Genomic DNA, 11,932 nt, shown 5'->3' on the forward strand with positions numbered 1-11,932 from the left:
TTTTTAAATTTTCTGATCTCAAAGAGGTCAAGTAGCCTATGATAAACAATCTAGATAGCCACCATATCCATCAAGTATTTTGTATTGTCTTTTTTTTAGAAGTAATTGTCTTTAAGGTCAGGAGCCCTTTACCAACTGTCCTTGAATGGGGTTCCCAATGTTTGGGGGAGTCAACTCCCCACACCAACAATTCTCAGATGCAAGCAGGGTGGCTAAGAATTCACCACAATGCTGACACAGTCCAAGAGAAGATAGCACCAGAGTCCACAGGCTAAAGGTTCAGTCCTGCAAGACTGCTTCTCCCGTCACACACACACACTGGATACCAGTTCGTTACAAGCCCGGGTTCGTACCTGTGCTTCCGACCAACAGGCTACATCGTGGAGACTCCAACAACCCTTTCTTTGGGTTTTGTTAATTTGTTAGATGGCTCACAGAACTCAGGAAAACACTTTTCCTCACTAGATTACCGATTTATTACAAAGGACATTTAAGGATTTGAAAGAAAAAAGAGATGAGAAAATAGATAGAGTGAGGAGCTTGCAGCCCAGTACAATTGCATGACAGCATTCTGGTTCCCCAATCAGGGATCCCTCCAAAAAAGGGTCAAGTAGGTGTTCTCCTGTGTCCTTATAGAAGCTTCATTACACAGCCAAGATTAACTAGTTAATTGTCTCTTGGCAATTGCACTCAACCCACAGCCTGTTCCCCTCCACTGAGGTCAGGGGATTAGACAAAAAGTCCCAAACCTCTGATCACATGGTAGTTCTTCTGGTAACCAGCCCCCTACCCTTGAATGTGATCCAAAATTTAACTCATTAACATAACAAGAGATAAGTTTATCACTCTCAGCACTTATGAAACTCCAAGATTCTGAGTTCTCTACCCCAGGAACAGTGGAGGAACACCAATATCATAAAAGACCTTTACAAAGGACAGTTTATAAAGGAACGGGTTTAGGAAAAATAATTTCCTGTCATAGTTGTGCTGTTAATATCTAGTGAGGTCTTGGATGATCATATACATTTTCAAGGCCTCAATTTCTTCTCTGTGGATTGGAAATTCAAGGATACATACTCCTTTTCTTTATTTCCAGTATTAACAATATCAGCTCATTAGATTCTTTCCCACTTGATAATTTCCCATGTGATTCTTTTTATAACAATAGAAGCAAAAAAGTCCAAACACTTTTCAGAATGTTCATCATATGTTAGCATGATTCCAAGGGCCGTGTTTGTTTAATTCAGGGTTCTGTGTAAATGCACGACCGTGGACAAGTCAGGCAAGCATTTCATGCTACTGTTTCCGCCAGGGTAAAAGGAGACTAATAGTGTCTTGTGTTAGTAGTGCAAGAATGAAACAAAATACAGTAATTTGAAAACAACTACCCCTGAGACTTAAAATTTGCTTATTTCTTGGTGCTTTGAAAGGAATAAAGTCAGTGACAAAACTGAAGACTTTTTCTTTGTATTTCTGCATCCATATGTTTATTTACTTCAGATTCATCTTCTCATGACTATGATCATTTATACGTCTGTTCCTTAACTTTCCCATGACTTGCTATCGTTCATCTAACTTTGATACATGCAAAAATTCCTAATTTTTAGCTATTTAATATTTTACATATGTTGGCTTTTTCTCTCAAGATCATTAATCCACATGAATTAAGGCTTACCTGAGTACATCAAAGGTATTCTTTTTTAATCAAATTCATAGTGATCACTGTGCTTGTCTACAAAATCCTTCAGGAAAATTGTTTTTCAAGATTCTGTAGCAAAAGGAATTGTAATTACAATTTTCTTCTTAAATTGGAAGACTCTCCCTATGCATATCTTATGTGTCTGTAAAGATTGTTTTATTCTGTCTGGTCATTTATCTCTAACTGTATAACAAAACACTTGGTGATTAATTTGATCTACTATGGTTTTCTACTGTTGAAAAGACCCATTCAGAATTCCACACCATCCTGAGATTTTCCTTTTGCACTGGGAATGAGCACCTTGCTATACACACTCAAAGCTAATCCTGTGATCTAGCTGATGATTATTTGCAATGTTCACAGAAAAATTGACTGACATTCTCATGACTTGTCTAGTAGAACTAATTGTTAAACCCAACAAAGTTGGTTTGTTAGTTAACACCTTTACCACAGCACTAACACTTGGAGAAAGGTTTTGTCCTTGGCCATCCCTGTTCCCTCACTTGTCCAGTCGTTGACCTCTTCTCCAAACCCCGACCCCCATAAGTAGCCTTTCAACCTCACACACCAAAAAATTAAGCACAATTCTTCAGTACTATCAATTTACCGGAATGAACTGCCTAGTTTTATCCTCTGGACAATAGGGAAGAATGATAATTGGGATTTTTCATAATGTGATTGAGAAGTGATAACCACAGATATTTGTATAATTTTTTCTATAAAATGTCAACAGATTATATGGATGTACTCCATTTCTATTTTCATCAGAATGGTTGGTATTGTATAACTGTATTTCAGATTCTTTTTTATATCCTTCCCCCCCCCTTTCTTTCTGGTGTGTGTGTGTGCACATGTGTGCATGTGCATTTAATCAAGGCAATGTAAACACACATTCTGTCTTCTGACTCTCTCATTAAAGAATATTATGTGCTTTGTATAATCTTAAATGTTTTCATTTGTATTATTATCAAGATCCTTGAATTCAAGAAACTGATCCTACATACTACCTTTGTAATAGAGTAAGTGAAAATGTACTGAGGTGGGATTGGAATCTATTATATGTAAGGAGATTAAATGTTTTTTCAAAGATCCAAACACTTATATAATTCCTCTCAAACTGTAGTTAAAATTTTATTTTTTCCAAATGAAGTCTTATTTTAGAAAACTTTCAAGGAAATTCCAAAGTACCCACTCACTCTCTGGTCTTTTCTGGACGAGGATTAAGAGTCTGAAGGAAGTAAATGCAATTTAGCCTGCTCCGTAAAAGAACCCAGCTTGGATGTGATTCTCACAGCATGGCACAAAAACAGGTACAAATTTGTTTTCACAAAAATTCTTTCAGAAAGCATCCTAAAAACTTCAGCTTTAAACGAACCAACTCAAAAGGTATTTCAGGCTGCAGGACCTCCTCACTTCTGTTATAAATCACCTGGAGCTGGACATTGTCTGAGCCTAAAAGAGCACTTTAAGCAGAAAAGCCAGACATTTCTTATTCGATTTCCTGAAAACTCAGACTTCACTAAGGCTTGGCGTTCACTCCTTCCACCCTGGTGAAGTTCCAAAACTTTCAGTTTTATATCTCTCATTGAAGACAAAGTAGCAACATATCCCTCTTTCTTATTCTCTAGAAGAGAAGAGTTTCTTATTTGGAGCTTTGCAGCTATAAACCAATTGGAAAAAACATTTATTCTAACTCCCACATTTGGCATTTTTCCACCAGCTGAGATAAGGATTCCCACAAGGTGAATAAACATTATCTCTGCTCATGAGTGAAGGCTCCAGTCCAAGTCTTGGGAATTTCAACTCCCCTCACTATAAAATGTGACCCCAGTTACACTCTTCCCAAGAATGCATTGCTATCTTGATCACATGTTCTCATATGTGTCTAGAGAGTCAACAGGGACATATATCTCAATTCTGGCTCTTTATACTCATCTCTCTTATCTAGAAATGTGGAAAAGACCATTATAGTTTATCCTCATCTGTGGCTTCATATTTGTCTTGAAGAAGCTAGTGGTATTTATACATGTAGAAAAGGTTTTACAGGCGTAGAGAAGAAATAATGATGATAATAATTGACATTTATTGTTCACTTGCCTGTGCCAGCCACTGGATTAGGAGGGGTATAGCACTCTTTCTTTAATTTGAATCCACTCAAGAGCCCTATGAATTAAATATTTTCCAGTGGAGAAAACTAGAGAGTTAGGAAACTACCCCAACATTTCCCAGCAAAAGACAGGTAAAGTGAGAATTCAAATGCAAATTGGTTTGGTATCTGAAGCTTTGACCTTAAATATCAATCATATTTCATTCTAATTAATAATTGAATTACAAATGCACTTGCTTTGCAGTATCTGAGATTACAGGGATTCAACTTTAGCAACATAAAAAATTGAAGGGAAAAAACACTGATTTTGAAAAAATATTGTCTTCCCTTATACTTGAACGTGTTTAAGAGAGGCCAAACAAGCTGTTGAAGGAAAGTAACAAGTGGGCTCTAACTTGGACATTTTTTATAAAATTCCGCACAGAATTATAATCAGTGCATAGTTTTCTGCCAAGTCCATGGTGGAACGTGTAGTGGAAACTGCCTCCTCCTCTAGAGTGAAATATTTTTAAAGTTTCAAGATAATAAGGAATATAATTTATTTTTAAATTATCTTTTAAAAAACACTTATATGCAACTAATATTACTTTGCTTCGATCTAAGCTTAAAAATTCAAAAGAATAGTTTCCAAACCACAGTTTTCCTGTGGAATAAGGTGTTTCCACATTACTCTTAAATAGAACTGAGCCCAAGGAATGGCAGAAGTGATCTCAGTCTCTTAATTTTGAACTTTTCCATTATTTTCTGTGCAAATTAAAATCCATTAGAAAGCATCTGATATTATAAGCACTTAACAGCCATAAAGAGCAAAATCATCTCCATCCATCAACTCAACATCCAAAACAACAGCATCCATTAGGAGATAGTGCAGAAAGAAAATATAAAGGCCAATCCACTTCAGAGATAGAATCCAGGTCTCAAGCAAGATTTCTTTCATTTATATACCAAAGTTGCAACTGGTTGACCTACATTCATTGTCAACTCCCTGTGAAGGCCACCAGAATGACCTGTTGATAAAGCAGATCTGAATCAAGCAGAGCTGAATTAATTACTTATTAACAGAAAGCAAAGAACCATCTTGAGTGAGTGATAATGGTGTCTCAGAAGGGAGGAGTTGAGGAATAGATATTTATATGCTTTTTTAAAAAGATTTTATTTATTTATTTTTTAGAGAGGGAAGTGAGGGAGAGAGAGAGAGAGAGAGATCAATGTGCGGTTGCTGGGGGTTGCTGGCCTGCAACCCAGGCATGTGCCCTGGCTGGGAATCGAACCTGCGACACTTTGGTTCGCAGCCCGTGCTCAATCCACTGAGCTATGCCAGCCAGGGCTAGATATTTATATGCTTTTAAGGCTGTCTTCCAGTGGTTTAAGGCAGGTTTTCCAACAAAGAAGTATCACTATGAATGGACAATGTTCTTGATACAAGAATTTAGAACTGATGAACACATGTGAGATGAATAATGTATCCACAATCACCAGTTAGAAAACTCCAGAAGCAAAATTATATTTAAGATTCCTGGCTCCATATCACATACCCACTGATACACTAAAACTAACACTAAACCCAGAGGGTTAATGAGATAGGGTTCATTGAGTTGATATAATAGCAAGGGATAAACTTAAACTATTTTATACAGATAAACTCTATCATGATTCCTCTAAAGTGAATATATCCCCACAATTCCTTTGTCAATAGGTTTCAAATTTTAACTGTTAGCTATTTTTAAAACTTAAACATCAAAGACAATTGATAAATTGCAATTGCATTTAAAATATAATAAGTTAATGTATGAATTTATTAAACAAACTTAAAATCACTTTTCACTTCTCTGGCAAATATGGCTGTCAAACTTTTGGTTTCAGTGGAAGTCCCCAGGGTCTGCCTACCTTGCTTGCCCTTTCTGTTCCTTTGGTGATGGTGGTGGTGGGAGGGAGTAGGCGTGTGTGCTAATCATAAATCCTTATCAGCCATGCTTCATAAAATATAAAGTGAATATGAGCAATTGACGGTTAAAACCAATCCAAAACAATACAAAATATTTACTGATACCAAATGGTCCTTCAGAAAAAGTGTGAGGATTCTAATTATCTGCATATACAATTTTAACGTAGCTAAATCACATAGAAGAAGAGTGAGTTTGAGAGTTCATTGCACTAGGGTAACTTTCAAGTTTTAATTTCATAACTCTAAAGTATTTTTAAACACATAAAATAAGTATCTTAATTCTTTGTATGATTTTTTCATGACATACGAGAACAAGGTTTTAAAATTGTTTTTAGACTGAAAGTCATCTAGCCATCTTCAGATCACATTTTGAGAAGCACGATTGGAAAGTCATGAAGGCCTGTACGTGAAAAGAAAAGTAATGATAGATAAAAACAAGAAGGGAAATTTGGGGGTTGTGGGGAAGTTTAATATGAATCACTGACATCTAATAGGCAGGGTGCAGACACTTGGACCTAATGAAGAATTTTAAAGAGAAAAGTTAGAGAACTAAAGAGAAATGAAACAGGAATGTCTATATTTTTTCTAGACAATGCATACAAATAGAGGCCTTATTGCTTTTATATCTAAAAATTACAAGTTAAAAAAAAGAGAAAACACATACAAACTTAAGTTACTTTTGAAAACCAGAAAGTCAACCATCATGAATCAATTATAATTATAAATGTGATTTATTCTACCCCAAATGTGTCTGCTTCTCCCTTCGATTGCAGACACCGACAATCAACAAAGCTAATAATGATATAGAAACCATACAAAACACTAGATTAACCTGACTAACAAATTGAATTTTGACTTATAAATTGAATCAAGAGAATTGGTTAATAACCTCAAGTCGATAAACAAGAATTAACTTTTATTCTTTCTACACCTTCAAATGCTTTTACTGGAATGTAGAAAAGTTACATAGATAACCATTATTAGGAATTGTATTTAATGAATATCTCTGATTACTTCTATTAATAGAGAGCTAAATTCAAGCATCAGGTGGGTAATATTCATGAGATATGTTACAATTTTACACTGTAAATAACTATGAATTCTGTGGTTGCTTTTGAATGCCATAAAAATTACTGAAGAAAATAGAAATTTGAGATGCCTGAATTATGATTTGCCATTATCCAATTGTTTGGAAATGAGGCATATTTAGAGACTCTCCCTTCCCCGCAAAATCAGAGTACATTTATTTGTAGTTGCTGAAAAACAGTGTAATGATTGAATAGCTCATGTGACAATGTAATATAAACAGTCTATTTAAACATACGCAAATTAACAGTGATGGGGAACTTGCTATTTGTTGCTTTAAGAACATGTTAAAACTAGACCCCAAGCAGATCAACTGGAAAATAAATTATTTTATGTGGCTATGTTATCAAACAGCCTTGTCAGCAAAAATTAGAAAAAACATTTGCATAGCTTGTGATGAGTGAATGTATCCCGATGTAGTTTGTAAGAGATTAACATACTAATTAAAATTAATGTTAATTTCAACTCACTCAATAATTATTATTATCCCCAGGGGAAAAGAAGCCTTTCCTTCTCTTTTTTTCCCTATTAGTATTCTACAGTTTCCAGCAGTGACTAGCCACTTAGGTAAACAAAACCCGGTACTGGGACTTTCCTCGAGCTACTGATGAAGACACCTTTCCCTTTCTGCTGACCGTGAACTGAGAAGGGTTCAGTCCTGTGTTTGTTGAGGCAGTAACTGGGGGAGTGTGCATGAGCAGGGAACCAGCTTTGAGAAGGGCAACTCAAAAGACAAAGAAGGCATCAGACACTAGTTGAGCCCTAGATTAAGGCTCCCTTCATGCTAGGGATGCCTCGGGAATGTTCCTTTTAATGGAACAATACATACTCTTCCTTTTATTTTCTTAAAAATTCTTGTTACAAACAACCCATACTGCCCTGGCTGATATATACAGAGTCATTATCTTAAGTTAAGAGAAACAATGAATCATGGAACTTAAATGTTTAAATCTAGTACATATTTGATTAACTTTATATGTGTATTGGACTAGATGTGTTATCCCAAAATTCATATGTTGAAATCCTAACTCCCAATGTGATTGTGTTGGAGCCTCTGGGAGGTGATTAGGTCATGAGGATGGAGCCCCCATGATTGAGATTAATGTTCTTACAATGGACTCTCCAAAGGGTTCTCTTGCCCCTTTCACTGTGTGGGGACACAGAGAGAAGACAAGCCATTTTTTATAAACCATAAAGGAGGTTCTTATCTGGACATGGCATCCACTAGAAACTTGATTTTTGACTTCCCAGCCTCCAGAACTGTGAGAAATAAGTTTCTGTTGTCAAAGCCACCCAGTGTACAGCATTTTTTTAGAGCAGCCCAAATGAACTAGGATAACATGTTTACTTCCTGTTCTTCTTATATTATTCTCTATCACAGTATCATTGTGCAGTTTGGAGAGTGGCCAGGCCGGCGTCAGAAAAGATGATTTCTGTGAAAATAAAGGAAGCAAAGTTGGCCATGATGTTTGGGAAACATGATTGCAGATGACAGGAGCAGCCACTGCGCTGGGTTGCAGGTGACTGGTGGCCTTCATTGCTCAGTGATCAGAGAGGACCAGCCGAAAGGGGACAGGTGCTGAAAGGGGACATTTTAAGAAATGAGTTTAGGGAGGGAACAGGAGGCCTGCCAGCATGGTGAGAATCTACATTCAGATAAAGCCCACTCCTTGAGCACAATTATTTAACAATGAAGGCATTAGGGGTCAATATAAGATTGTTGAATTGTAAACCAGACCATAGGGGAGAAAGCAAAGGAGATGGTTACGATAAAGATGAACTAATATCCATTATTTAATGAAACTCAGATGCTTTATGGAGAATCCACTGCCATGTGCAAGAGCTCGTCAGGACAAAACAAGTTTGTATTAGTGGTCAAGTCATTATTTCAAAGGTGGTTTCCATTCTTCAGAGGAAGAGCAGGCATTTAGGTCTGTTAAGAGATGTCATGGCTCAAGTTAGGAAGGCTGAATTTCTATGTGTTCTATGTATGATATTGGCTCAGGTCTCCCAAAAATGATTACTAACTGTGTTTGCTCTGTACCTGGCATGAGATATTAACCTATACCCTATTTCTACTTATTTTTATAAGATATTGATGCCAGAATTGAAAGGAATAATATATAAAAGTACCTTCACATTTTTCAGAGCACGGCCAGTGTAGACATTCCATAAAATGAATGTGTTTCCTGAGATCAGTCAGTATCTTGATGGAATTAAAAGCAGAAGGCATTTATTTCACAGGAGGGAAAACGAAAGGAACATCTATAGAAATTCAGTACTTTTGAACTTGGCAACCTCTCCAATTATTTATCTCTTTCCTTGACAAGGTTCTTTCAGAGGGGCCAGTGTTAATGGAGACATTGGGAAATAAAAAAACTCCATAAAGGAATCAACTGTAAAATTTCCAAATTAGAGATAGGAGAAAATGATCCAATGCCTTAAGAAGTGACATCTATTCTTTGTCAAATAAAACCAACCAAATGGACAGCTAAATTGCAAGAAGCAGTTACCATGTATGAGTAATGCCTATAATGAAAATAGGAAATGAATAATAAAGACATTTTGTATATCACCAGGCTTGGCAGGCTTGGGAAAGGTGAGGAGGATGCATATAGATAGAAACACACACATATATAAAAAGTGAAGCAATTTTAATTGTGTCAGTAATTCGAGATTTCAAACATTACTACACAACATAAAATTATTCAGGCCTATTCTGAGTTATCTCCCCTAGTCATACGGCAACATGGTCCTTTCAACGCCTTTCAAGGTAGACACAACTATGACTTGATTTGACTAATGAAATTAAGCAAAAGTGGTGTCATGTTTCTTTAAGAACTTTCAATGTGACTTTTAAGAAATGTTTCTCTCTCTTTCACAGTAACTATTAACATTTTGGATGTGTCTCCCCCATCAGCTTTTACTGCAGAGTGATGATCACACAGAGAAGAGCAGGAGCCAGCCTGCAACGGACAAGTAAGAGGAAGGAAAACACACTTCAGACATTTAACTTTAAATGGCCACAGATACTTTAAGATTGTCTGTTACTGCAGTGTAACCTGGTTTTATAATAAGTAGTATAACATACTTATCATAAGCTAATTATCTCCTGTTCTGTCTACAACAATTATGATGGTAAAACATGTAAGAGAATAAATACACATCTAAAAGTAAAAATAAAAAAAATCTATTCCCTAAGATGACCACTCTTCGGTTTAATACATGCATCCTTCCACCTGGGACAGAGCGCATCCAACCGCACACGCAGGCACGCACACCACAGGAGTGATGAAAACAGGAACACTGAAAGAACAATTGTCTTGGTCATGGTTCTTTTATTAAAGAAGCAAAGAGAAAGAACATGAGTAATGTCTGTTATCAAAGAAAAAGATTCCATTTAGTGGCAGGAATATTATAATTGCCACCCAATGCATTCCAAATTTTTAAAGATTAAAAAAAAAAACCTAAAAAAGAAAAAAAGAAAAACAACACATTTTTCTGTCTGGTTTTTTTTTTTGCTGTTGTTGTTTTACATATTAGTTCTCTCAAATACAAAAGACACTGCTTTCTTTCTCCAAAATTTATGGAAAATTCATACAGGTCTAGCTGCAAAGCTGTAAAAATTTGAGAACACAATATAAAACAAACCTGGGTCTCCATATCACTAAGATGTAAACAGTCAGAGCTGAACTTTTTAGACTAGCAGGTTCTGTGGTGGTAAGAGATAGAGGGTCTCTGCCTGGGTCTCATGAAAGATAAACAAAATAGATGCATCATATAATTTTCCTAACTCGAGGGATAAAATAGGGTACTGACACTCCCAGTGCAGACAAAACAAAACGGCAGTTCCCAAGTTTATAGTCCTTCATCCCGGAGTTGTATTGGGAACTCGTGAAAATATATTTTAACTGATAACATAAAGGAAAATAGGTTTTTGCTCATAAAACTTTTTAAGAGCTCCATTCGAGGGAAAGATGTGAGAATGAGACTGATTGGCAAGGCTCTGCTTTTCTTCTATCTCCCTCCTGCCTGGGGACAAAGAAGCTTACTGCTGTAGACTATTCATTGTATTTTAATTACCAATTCAATGATTCTAAATGTATCCTATTTTCCAGATCCAAATAGGGAAGTTTTATGGAATCCTAGATATATTATTTAAAAATAAAACATAATGTAACTGAAAGCTTGAAAATAGTTATAAAAATGTATTTACATATATACGCATAAATGCATACACATACACATTAAACACATAAAAATAAAAGTGATAACATCGCCCTGACTATTATGACTCAGTTGGTTGGAATGCTGTCCTGTACTCAAAAGGCTGTGGGCTTGATCCCCAGTCATGTTACATAACTGGGTCCTGAGGTCCCATCCCAGTGCAGGCGAGTACAGGAAGCAACAAATAGATATTTCTCTCGCATCGATGTGTCTTTCTTTCCCTACCTCTCTTCCTTCCTCTCTATCTAAAACAGCAATGTAATAGTTAAAAATGATAACATAACTATATCAATACCTGAAAAAATTGATTTTAAGACAAAAGCAGCTTTACCAGAGATTTAAAAAAAGGGGTACTTTTTATGTCTATGCTTTTCCCAAAGGACTGAAATATAGCGGATGATAGTGAAAGAATTTACATCTTTGTCTACAGATCCCCCATTAAATACAGATGCAGTGTAACAGATGTGAAGACTCACACTCTCAAAATGATAGGTAAACTACAAGTTTATTGTATAAACAATAATTCGTGTTAGTGTGTTTACTTCATACAAGAACTCATACTGTTCTTTCGCTCAAACATTATTATTTTTCATCTTGCAGGTATTTATTTGAGTAATGTACATTCAGGCAGAGCTCAGCTTGAGTTTCTACTTCAACATCTATTAATGAAGAAACCATGACTGTGTCACTTAAGCCTCAGTGACCTTTTTTTCAAATGGGAGTGACCTCAAACATATTTACTGAGCATTAAACAAGATAGTGTATGAAAAATATATAGTGAAAAGCCTCCTATAGAGAGAAAAAGAACATTAGCTAATTTTTCTATTTTATTTCTTTTTTCTTTTACTTTGGGAGGTCTCATTTCTTA

This window comes from Phyllostomus discolor, chromosome 1 (assembly GCF_004126475.2).
Source record: "Phyllostomus discolor isolate MPI-MPIP mPhyDis1 chromosome 1, mPhyDis1.pri.v3, whole genome shotgun sequence".
Classification (NCBI taxonomy): Eukaryota; Metazoa; Chordata; class Mammalia; order Chiroptera; family Phyllostomidae; genus Phyllostomus; species Phyllostomus discolor.